A 12,599-nucleotide genomic window follows, 5' to 3' on the forward strand; every position below is an offset into this window, starting at 1 on the left:
ACAACCAGAACTCTGAGACACACTGATCTTACTACAAAAACTGCAGAGATGCAATTTGGACAAGTCACTGATGTGCACAGCTGACTTTTAAGCAAAACCTGTCTTTGAGCATGAAAATAGTGCAGGTTAACATGACCCGCAACTCATTTGAAAACATCAGCAAAGGTAGTTACAAGCACATTTTAACAGCAGAACTGGGAAGAACTGAAAAGCAATTATATACTGAGAGAAACAGGTAGCCACATAGGCTCTCTTGAGATAGAAAATAGTGATGTTGCACAGGCCTCACATGGATGCTGGAATTACTACGATGAAATAAGCATATGCACTGCCAGAAGCAAAATGCCCAGAGCATTGACAGCAAAATTATCTCCAAAGTAGAAGCCTGTAGTCAGAATATGAGTAATAAACTGCCCCAAAATTATAACTGAAATCTGCAAGTAAGTGAACAACCACTATACATGTGCAGATCTACCTCTAGCTACAGAGAGAGAGAAAATTTTCTGCTTTCTTTTTTTTTTTTTTTCAAACCTTTCAGCAAAATAGGGATGGACAGTTTCACTGCAGAACACTGCACACTTGTGGATGATAGCCAAGCTATAAAACACTGCTGCAGTGCACTCAAATATTTCAATAAACACAAACATTATCTGATTTCAGATGACAGAATCTGAGAGGAGACATACCATTCTCTAATTGCTATCTTGCCACGCAGCAAGTCACTACAGAACCCAGCTAAACTGGTTATTCAGGCAGAAGGTATTTTTGTCTGGCTTTGACTCCATTGTTTTACATCAAAATGGCATCACAATTGATACATTCCTGAAAAAAAGTTTTAACCATAGCTAATTAGTGTTTACTGTGAAACATCATCTAGTCAAAGTATTTCAACTGTTTCTGTGAAATGACTGCTGTGTATATATTCTCCCTTATAAATACATCTTCCTCTACTGGTAGTAGAGCCTTTCCTCATACAACCAGCTTTCCAGTCTTCTGATGATCCTTGTAGTTATCCTCTGGACTCTCTCCAGCCTCTCCACATCTTTTTTGCCTAGCAGGGACCAAAACTGAACACAGTATTCCAGGTGTGGCATGACAAGAACCGAATGGGTTGATGACTTCTGTATCTCTGCTGGTGATGCCCTTGTTGATGTAACCTAGCATCTTATCAGGATGAGCTTTGCCGCAGCAGCACATTGTTCACTCATACTGAGCTTGTTATCCACCAGGACCCCTACCTTCCTTCCCACAGAGCTGCTCCCCTGCCAAATAGACCCCAGCCTGTGCTGCACTCCTGGATTGTGTTTACACAGGTGAAAGCTATGCAGGTGGCACATCACAAAGATTATATTCCAAAGAGCCATAAAAACTCTCCTGCATTAACCCAGAAGAATGATCAGCTACAGCTGTGGTAATTGTAGCAATTTCTTCATAGCTAGAAGTAACTTCATTCAAAAGTGTATATTATGCTGTAGTTAACTTTCGGATATGTGACTTAGAAATAGTATCCTTGTGTCAGACATTGCCCGAGAAATAAAGGAGGAGGTGATTTTGGCCTACTGTCTCAATAGTGGCAGCTATTTTCTAAAAGACCAAAGATGGCCCTACAGAGACTCTGATCAGGTACTTGGAAAAGAATAACTGATAAGATATTATCAATTACTCCAAAGATTTCTAGATTGAGTGGCAAACTATATATCAGAATTTTATAAGGGAAAGATGATTCAGCACATAACACGCCTTAAAGATGTATCATTTAAGTTTAAAGGATTATCATTTCACTGGCCAACAGAGAAAAATGTTTTAGTCACTTTGTTTCAATGAATAATGTTATGGGACGTTTCTTTTAAAGCTATAAAGTAAAATGCCAAACAACTCTCAAAAAATCCCTTCAAAAATGATTCAGGCTGGTCTAGTAGCTATAGGTTTGTTGTAAAAACAGATCTATAAATAAAGTGTACAGCAAACCATGACTTCTACTTTCTGATTACTGTTAAAATCAATTATTGTATGCTAAGAACCTACTGATATTTCTATTTCAGCTGCAATCATATGCAGTATTAAAAATTGCTTACCTTACTCTACAAATTAAAATATTTCCACAACTTTGCCTTATTTTCAGATCAGAAAAGACAGCTGACATAGAGAGGTCATGGATAACGCAAGATGCTTCACTGTGCTTCAGGTCTCTATGTTTTCTTTACAGTTCTAAGGTAAACAAGCAGCTCCTAGCATACAAGAATAAGTACCAAGGAAGATATTTCCACATCAGAGCAATTACGTCTGATACAATTGCATATTTTTCTCTCTAGAATATGTGAAAGAAAGCATTCACAGATGAAAAATGTGAAGAATTGTTGAAAAGATCCCAGGATCCTCTCTAAATAGTCGAGGCATTGAATTGTGGTCTGATCAGCCATAGTGCCTTTAGTCACCTGTAAATTATAATCCTATTCAGTCCATTGTTAACCTATGAAACTCTTTAATCAACTTTCCTGACAAACACCATAGCAAGAGGACTTTGCTGAAAACTCAATAGCACACACGGAGTGACCTTAAAATAGGAGCGCATCAGCTGCTGACCAGATTAATAACTGGTAACAGTCCACAGCACCTGTTAAGGGTTTTTATGATCCACTGGCCACATACATGTTTCTATTAACCCTGCCTTTTTTTTCTACTGCCTCCCAGAGAAAGTATCACACAATAGTCAGCACTTTTTTATTCCTACAGGGAGGGCATTTGATGGTCAATACACTGATATAAAACAAAGGAAGATTTATGGTATTGCCAGATTAAATGTTTGGCTAATCTTCAGGGTGTCTTTCAGATGATGGGTATTTCCCCAACCAAAGTAATAGAAATGTCAATATCATAAACTGCAGAAGTGACAGCCACACAAAATACAAATAAAATTCAGCTTTTAATATTAAATACTCTGTAGCCTATAAACTGCTGCTCTAGTGCAGCAGAAATCTGAGGACTGACTAAGAACTTTTAGTACTTAAAGTTTCTCATAGAAGACCAGGCACTTTTACCATAATTTTTAAAATTTAAATTATTATTTAAAATAGTGTTTACTACCATGCTGTTAGTCAGTAACCACAGCCTTACAGTTTAGTGTTTAAACATTACTGCTCAGTGCTAAGGAATTTTGATGAAAGTCCAGGCAACCTGAAGAGAGATGTCAGATGCATTTCAGGTTAAAAGCGGCATGACAGTAAAATCTGTATACTGCATAAGGTTTACTCCGTGAAACAGCAATTGCAAAAGGATTAAAAGTGCATCTCTACTGTGCGATAGAGCCATGTCAGTGCTGGTGCTAACCTGATCTAAATCATCCACGTGACACAGAATCAGGCAGAGCTGAAGTCCTGAAACAATCTGGTAGTGGTAAAGTACATTCCAGAAATAGTGCTTTCATGAGAAAGTAGTGGCATCTCTCTGCTATGCTCCACCATGCTGCTGTATAGATACATTCCTAAATCTGATGAGCCCTCAGAATTAAAATTCCTTACCTTTTAATATTCAGTGCAGGTGAAATTCAACTGCTTCAAAAGTCAAAGTCACATTCATCTTTAGAATGATCAATTTGAGGCCTCTGCCCCCTAGGTTATTTACCCTTAATTTGCAAAACTAAATGTTCTTTATTAACAAAAGAATCTCTGAATTCACTCCATAAAATCAGAAGTTTTGCAGCTAGTTCTAGAACTGAATAGATCAAAGCTCAGTTAGATAAACCAGAAGATGACAGTGATAAGTAAATTGCTGACGTGAAGACAGCGAATTTAGAAAGCCCTTCTGTTAAATAAGAGTACATTTGAGTACTTTATTTGTCATAATTACTATCTTCTAGTACAGGGGAAACGATGGTGGTTTCTGAACTTGACAGAAGTTAAACCATTTAAACTTCTGGGGATAAAATTATCTGAAATATAAACATATCAGAATTACTAAAAGTCAATGTTAACAGGGGAACAGATTTAAGATAAGAATTAACTGAAATAAAAGAAAATGTTGCCTTCAAAGTGAAAGCATAATTGTTAAGTGAACCTATCCTTAAGTTATATTAATCTATTATTCACTATGGAAAGGATGAAGTCATATGCTGTCATTGTCTACAGCTGCTATTGATAATACAAAACACATTTTCTGTATGACTTAGCAAGCCAATCATCATACTCTATATCAATAAAATTTCCGCTTCATCTTCAGATGTAATATAAACCTTGAAGTTGCAATAACAGGGAAGATCATGACAAGCTGGGGAAAAGCTTATGCCTAAAACAATGGATGGCAACTCTTTGCTTATGAATAGACTACAAAAAGCAATAAAAGCTATGAAATAAATTATTAATTACTACTTGTAGCTGGGTTACTGGAAAACAGGAGAAAGTCTAAGGTGACCTCTTAGTTGCAAACGACTTCATGGGTGTAGATAATAACCTCCATTATACTTCTGGATACTGATCCACATGGTGCCCACTGGACACTGATCTTTGCTATATTTATGGAAAATGGTATAGTTTAGGGAAGAGTGAGATATAGCTCCTATAGCTGATACACGTCAGATCTTCCTTCTGTCATGCTCATAGTGGTAAGAGACGCTACTGTCAATTCCAGCTAATATAAAAATTTAAATAATGAGGCATGTTTGGTTTTATTTTTCCCACTCCAGATGTAGAAAGCCCCATGTCTCTATAAATATGTAGAAACACATATCACACATATGATCTCTTTTGTTAGAGATCCTAAAAATGAAATCCTGAGTTAAACTTGGTCTGTATTAATGAATTTAATACATGCTAATGCCATACATGGTATCATTTACTAACAAAGAGTATTTATTACAAAAAGCTGAAGCTACTAAATACAATCAAAGCATTTATTTGTAAAACCATTTAGAGAAAATATCAAACTAAAAAGGTAAGGTCAAAACTTTTTACAAATTTCCAGAGAGACTACTCACTAAAATATGGGTACGGTGCTTCAATATTACACCGATGAGTGTTTGGTAGACACCCCGTATCTAAACACCCTTGTGTTTGTTAGCTCCTTCCACAGAAAAAGCTATTTTATGTTGTATGATTTAAAGTACTTTTAGGAAAGAGATTATGTTCAGCTTGGGTTTACATTAGCACCAGCAGAAATGTTAAAAGCAAGAAGGCGGCATTGAGACTTCTCGGGTAACACAAAGGTTTATTGCTTCAGAGATTAAGATTCTGTTTTTTTCTCTTTCCCTGACTCCTTTTGAGATGCTGAAACTCAGATGTTAACCTTTCAAACTTTCTGCATGGTTTATTTTTTTGAAAAATTACATGATTATTATGTGTAAAGAAAATGCATAACTATTCAACAAAACTTTTGTCCTCATGAGTCCTCCATCTTTAAGTTCAAATTATTATTCTGTTACATTTAATGTACGCTTCTTTTGCATCAGCTTTAATGGAACTTCAACTGGGGGATTTTTTTCATGTTTCTCACTATTGGCTGACTTCAACCTTCAGAATACACCAAAGTCCTTTTGAAACTGACAGTTTACCAAAACATGACATTTACCTGTAGTTCTAGAAACCTATGTTTTATAACCTATGTAAGATCAAGGTTTAGTCTTTTCCCTAGTATTTGTATGAATTATTATTAGAGGCATTACTTTTCTCTACACCTATTCCTACTCCATATTAATTACAGTTTAAAGCCTATTATAAGAGTGAATAAGCTAAATCTTATTCTAAAGATGAGTTTAAGATCACCTTAAGATACCAATTTATTTATTTTATTTTTATCTTCTTTTATTTTTTTATCTAGATATATTATCTAATTTATCTAGAACTGTGTAAAAATTTCAGAAGGGCTCCCCTTCAGAAGGGAGAAAGTGGATTTCAAGGGCAAGCACAGCAGGGTTTTAAGAATTTAAACACATATAACGATGGTTCAAATCCAAACATGTTCATTGCTAATTTTCTTTACCTTCTTTCTGTATTAATACATCCACTGAATTAAGTCATACTGTTTTCCAAATAAGTTATTATTTAACCTGAGACCTACAGGTGGAAAAATTTGGATGCATTGTTCAAAATCAACAATATTTCGTAAAAATGCCACCTTTAGCATTGCTGGAAATCCTGCAATTTAAAGGTAAATAAGCCTTAACTATAATTACAGGTTTTTATAATTTCAGATTTAAAATTACTTTAAAAATCAGATTTAACTAAAACAAAAAAAAGACTCTGACTCAGAAAAATAAGCATAATATTTTTTTTAATTGAGCTCTTCTATGAAAAATAAACACACTGTACCCAAAACTACAAATTTAAGAGTTAATGTCTGTTTTTTCAAAGCAAGTATGATTTACACAATGGGAGACAGATGTTTCAAGTTTTTGTATGATTTACTAATTTAGATCTCAGTTTATTATTCAGATGTTTGATGTTATAACTGTGCTACATTTAACTATTGATCATTAAAAGAAAGGAAATGATATAGTGCATTTTAACAACTAGGTTGTTAACAACTCACTTTAACAAACATTATAACAAACAGATTTAAAGATGATAATGTGTTCATGACTTTTTACATGATTACACTGAGATAATTAGGAATACATTCTGCTTTGCATAGTAAAAACTGTGTATTAAATAATGAAAAGCAAAACTGGTTAAAGCAAGGCAGCAAAAGAAAACAAAAAAACTCCTGCACTTTCACTTCCTGTGCAGTGAAATAGAAGGGGGTTCTATTTCATGGTATCTCCCAAGATTTGTTGATTAGATTTTTTATTCTATTTTTACTAGACATCTGCTGAAAAATCTAAATAACCTATTTTCTAATAATGCACCCTACAACAAAATGTCCAAGTCTTGTTGATGAAACACAGAGGAATCATAGCTTGTCATTATTTTTGCTGGTCATGGGAAACGCATTTCAGGAGGAGGGAAGAACTATTACTCTCCAAGACACTTTTTCCATGCTCAGTTATTCATCTTCCAAATATTTTGCACTCTCATCTTCCCACTCGCTTCCTAAGGTGCTTTTCTGCAAAAAGAATGAATAACATATTCAGGATCCCTGCTCAAATTCCCCCGCGGACCCAACCTCAGATTATCTATAACAAATAAGCCAACCTCTTGGAACCGCTTCTAAAATGGTTTTCAAAAGTTCATTACATAAGTTATCATCTATCTCACATTACTCTAACCTTGTGATACAAATGTCAGCATGCTGATGAATAGGTCACGTCCAAGCCTTTCCTTCATCATATGGCTGTACAAGAGAGGCCATACACAGTCATGCCCTGTAAAGGTTTCTCCTACAGCTGAAACAACCAGAAGACTAACGTGTACTCTATTTATAGTATTTCTAATTATGTATGTATTAAGTAGCAGTGGCTGAACCCAGGACAGGCACTTAAGATGTGCTTTAGCACAACTTCCTTTTCCACTGACAGTGTTTTTTTCCAAGTTGGTTCCAGTTATCTCAACGAGCTGGGCTTGACATACAATACCACTCCCATATATGCTTAGGACAGACTTGGGATGGTAATGTCGTTCTGCCTGGAGACTGACAACTTTAGAAGATATGTTCAGATAGCAATTCAGGTTAGCTAGAGAAGTCATGATCATATGCTGTGTAAATTCAAGGTGATTGTCTTTCTTATTCTCTTTTTTCCTAGTTGTTCCACTGTTGGATAGTTACAGTGCTTTGCTCACTACTGCTGCTAGAGGTCCTGCAATCTTTCAAAATACAATTTTGATATTTGCTTATATAGCTCCATTCAGACCCACTGTCACAAAATTCTGTGGATCATTATATTTGTTGGGTGTTCAAACATCATCCTACAGACTAATGTGAAAGGTTTTCGACATAATCATTAAAATCCAGACTGAGTTTTGGTAAGAGATTAAAGAAACTTGGTGAAAAAAAAAGCAGTTTGAAACGATGATAGCAGGACATTAAAAACAAAAAATTCCTTTGTAGAGATAATAGTTAAAAGGCCTGACATACTACTTTATATTAAAATTTATTATCAGAAATTACGGATCCAGAATAAACTAATAATTGCACAAAATGTGTCAAATTCTGTCATGTTACATAATTATCATAACCATTGTTTGGAATGGGATAGTAAAATCCCACTGACTGATAATTCAGGATTTCATCCTCTGATCCAACATTCCCTTGTGCATGTTTTGAAAATCTTTCACTACCAATAGCGGCACTGTTGTTGCCGTTTTATGTCTTCCAGAAAGTAATCATGAGAAGCTAATTTTGCTTTGAAAAAACTGGGAATAGAAAGGAAAGAAAGCAGAGAAGAAAGGTGCAACCCTCCATTTCATAGTCAGCAACAGCAAAAATAATTTAGTTCATATTTAACTACCTGGTAACTGTACCTTTAAACATTATAGTCACCTTGTTTGAACAGAGGATTCCTTTCATAGCAGTGAAGTGGAAAAATGTGCATTTGAGTTTTGAATCATAAGGAAGAGTCTCAGTATTTTCTTAAGGAAAGGCTTTTAGCTAGTATCATTCTTCATGTTGTTTCATGATTTCATATAGACTTGCTCCCACTGTACAAAAGACTCACTGGCATCTGGTAAAGTTATTTTCCCAGTTTTGTGGAAACAGGCCAAGATGTGCTAGTAACTCTGTAGTAATGAAGTAACTATTTCCTGGAAATTTAGAAGTTTTAAAAGATTTCAAAATAAGTTCCTAAAAAGCAATATTACAGTATAGAAACTATAGTTCATTGCCTTACTCCTTTAAAAGATTAGAAATGTGTGTACTGAAGGAAATGTTATTATCAGCATATTATTATTCAGTAGATACCGAGCCATACTGCTTACTTGTCCCTGTTTTTCTAGTCATACGGCTACATCTAAACTACACCACAAATACAGGCCCATGTCTGTGATGATTTCAGGCATGCCTTGCACATTTTTTAGTATGAAAAGCTGAGCAAACTTTGGGATGTTTCAGGGAACACCTCCAAAGTAGGGGAATCAGGCTTATGCCTCCCCTTCATGAGGACCTTGGCACAAAATCTGAAGTGTGGATTGGGCAGACGTGCTGTGCCATGCCATGCCGTGCCGTACCAAACTGCCTCTCTGGATTTGGATTTCAGCTGCGCTGCAGAGATGCCATGTTGTTGTGGGGTCCCTCCTAGAAGGGCCATAAGGAACCGCTGGGCAACCTGCAGCAAGGCTTCTTCTGGGGTTACACGCATACCTGCAGCGTATCAGGATCAGTGTGAGCACAAATGCTTGCTGACCACCATAACAGCAGTGTGAATATTCAGTTTATTTCAGTGTGAACTGTAGACAAGATAAGTAGACGTGACAAAAGTGTTAGCAGGGAAAGTGAGAAAATCCTTTTCCTTCTCCACCATTATTGTCAACCAAAAGCTAATGAGAAAGATGGGAACACAAACCGGATCTCCTATATCCCTGCCCCATGCAAGACTTCCCCCCTGCTCCTCTTTATTTTTTCTGGTTTCATCATGTTGTGGGTGGATTTGCTGATTTAGAAATATCTTCAGCAATACTACAGAACAAGCTGAGGCGATCAGATTACTCCACTGAAGCATTTTGCTTGAACTCTAGACCTCACTCTGGCACACCTTCCTTTTATTGTATTACTGTTTTCTCACTTACCATAAAAAGAATAAAAATGTATACTAAACATTTTAATTGGCTTACAGAGCTCATGATGACTTTGACAACTGATGTATGTTTGATAACTACATGGCAGTCATTTATTAATGTTTTGGTCAACATTTCTCCATATTTCATTCCAGGAAATCCTTCTATTCAACCCCAGTCTCCAAAGCTGGATCGTTTGGTGTGGGTACATCTTGCTGCTCTTACCAAGGTTTTGTATATGTTGCAAACTGATGATCTGGGAGAAAACTCTTCCGAGAATGCTAACAATATCACACATCTTGTGCTTTTACCTTCACTGGTGACATGACGTTCTTGCTTCTCACTCTGCATCGGTCTTTCTCTCTTATCCTCTCTCTACATATACACATAAATGCAAAAACACCACTAATCGCACTTGGGGTATTCCCTCATCTCATCTTTCCTTAGTTCTGTATTCAACATTCCTGTATTTTACTCCAGGAACTTATATGTGACTTCCCTCTGCCCTCAGATTAGTACTTGCCTGGCACTATCTCCCATGAAGGCCTGTCTGAGAGTCTACAAAGGATTTTCAGGTAATCAGCAATGCATTACCTGGTTTAGAGCACCTGAATTTACACTATTAAGCTTACAGAGAAGTCTTGATGTTAGTTTGAGTAGATACCTGGTTATGGTTTCATATGGCTCAAACCCTTTGAGAGTTCCCCCTTTAAAAGCCTCACATTCCTGTAGTATTGCAACAAATGAGGCCACCTTAAAACCACTAGAAGTGAAAGCACTCTTCAGCCATGCAATCATATGTTGATATAGCAATTTAACCTATGGCACATATATTCTAACTAATAAATTTGAAGTGATGACATAAAATTAATGCAATGTAGAGACCTAGTTCTGCAAGAGCATGCAGACATCTTTGATTTCAAACAGTGACTTAGCATGTGTGCAGAGATCTAAGGATTTTCCTCAGTCCTTGTAGTATTCCATCCTAGACGGAAAGAAAAGAGGTGGAACAGAACAGACTGAAGAAAAAAAGCAAAGCAGTAAGTCAAAATGGCTTTGTGGACCAGATGCAACAGATAATTTAGATCCTTAGCATGCACCTAAAATTTAGATGGTGATTATGTGTTTAAATCTGATTCTCAAACCTAGATACACCCCACTCTTCATACTTTCCATTAAAGTCCTCTGTGTTCTTCTGAGGATAATGCAAATTTTCCAAGTCTCAGTGAACTGGACAATTCAATGCCTGGATCAATTCCAAGATTCAGAAGACATAACTCTACTAAAATGTGTGAGGTGACCAGTCTGATAGGTATTCTTAAACCATTAATAAAACACACCTGGACCTCTGGGGTGCCTACAGATGTGGTAGCAAAGCTGCTTTCTATTCAAAGAGGGGATCTGGAGTGGAGCTCCTGCCCATGCACTCTACATTATACCCTATAAGGTACTACTCTCACCATATTGTCTTCTACGCAGCACCACCCTCAGTAACACTTGAGACCACTTTAGAATTTTACCAAATAATTCTTCCATGTGAAACACAACAGTGATGCTCAGAACAAGCACTAGAGACCACAAGCTTTTGCTTCTGAAAAAAATGCAGTAAGTAGCAAGTCAAAAAATTCCTGGTTCCTCACAGATTTTCTTCCTGATCCAGGGATACTTGAATTTTTCCTGCACACTTTCAATAAGCACAATGAAAAATATTCTCATTTACTATTCTCTAGTCTCTGATTAGGATCTTATTACAAGTGGTGAAAGCTGTCTTTATAAAAGCCTTTAGGCTAAGAAAATCACTGACCAAAACAAATTCTTGTGGAAGTGCTCTAAGTAACCTATAGTACAAAAGATGGGCACTATCAGCCATGCCTCTGGCTGTATCTGAAAGGAATGTGCCATGCCCAGGTATGTTTTAAAGCAAGAGCCTAGAACAGTGCTCTGACTTTTGCACCTCCACAGAATAGAGAGATCCTTTCTAAAGCACAGAGCAGAATATCTCTGAGGTCCAGGAGGGGAAACAATCAAGAAGGGTGTCCACCCTCAGCTGTTCCTTTTCTAGCATTCCTACCACCTTGTTAGTCTTAGGCAGCTGCCTGTTGATTTTAGATAGTTGTATTCTGAAATTGCTGCAAGTTTTGAATCTCATTTTGATGCACTCTATTCCCAGAAACACTGCAGAAGGAGCTGTGATTTTAATTCAGTGTTCTGAATTCACCAAGAGAAATGGACTGAAAAAGATCAGGTAACAGATGGGTGCAACCTGGGCCAGTGCAAATTTTATATTCAACAGAGAAGCAGCTTAAAGCAAGGGTGGGACCACCTCTAGATGGTGAAGTACATTCATCTTCTTTAGATTGACTACTCATTTCCCATAAACTTACTTATCTCATTGAATTAGCTTCTTCAAGCCAAAAAAATTTTACCATTGAGGCAACCAAGAGCAGCATTGCTCAGTATGGCAAACTTTCGCTGACGACTGAACTGTGATTATGCCGTCATCTGTTTCACCCAAATTTTAAAATCTTCCGAGTACCAATTGTGAGTGGAAAAAAAAAAAAAAAAAACAAACCCAACTTTTAAAACTAGTAAAAAAAAATTAGAATTTTGAGGGCATGTATATATCACTTAGGTTTTCTTTAGGAAAAGATCTTGAGCAGAGTTTCTAAAATTTCTCAAATTAGAGGTAGCAGTAACAGTTTGCTTCTGTTCCTGATTTATTCACAGGAAATGGCTTTAAAGTATAGCAACACACCACAGGATAATTAGGTGTTTTGGGCACTTACAGTAGGTTTTCCTCTCATACACCAAAAGAGGAATATTTTAAACAAATCATTTCAGAAGCTTTTTACATCTTTTGACATCCGGAATAATAAACTGTCTTGCCACCTTTGCATAATCTGCAACTTCCCAGTATCTACAGGAAATCCACAAGAAAAACCTCATTTACGCACATATTCACCA

The 12,599-nt window shown here is 36.5% G+C and overlaps 1 long non-coding RNA gene across 1 annotated transcript; it reads right to left on the reverse strand.

Moving 5' to 3' along the window:
• Window positions 1-6,602: 6,602 nt before the first annotated feature.
• LOC130597136 (uncharacterized) lies at window positions 6,603-9,996 on the reverse strand. The gene is made up of 3 exons (XR_008971680.1): window positions 9,861-9,996; window positions 9,223-9,308; window positions 6,603-7,032 (listed from the first exon to the last, which is right to left on the reverse strand). It is a non-coding gene; the product is annotated as an uncharacterized LOC130597136 (long non-coding RNA).
• Between the last annotated feature and the right edge of the window lie 2,603 nt (window positions 9,997-12,599).

Source organism: Pezoporus wallicus, unplaced genomic scaffold (genome assembly GCF_028554395.1).
Source record: "Pezoporus wallicus isolate ANWC-B61680 ecotype Strahan unplaced genomic scaffold, APGP_CSIRO_Pwel_v1 contig_3817, whole genome shotgun sequence".
NCBI lineage: Eukaryota > Metazoa > Chordata > Aves > Psittaciformes > Psittacidae > Pezoporus > Pezoporus wallicus.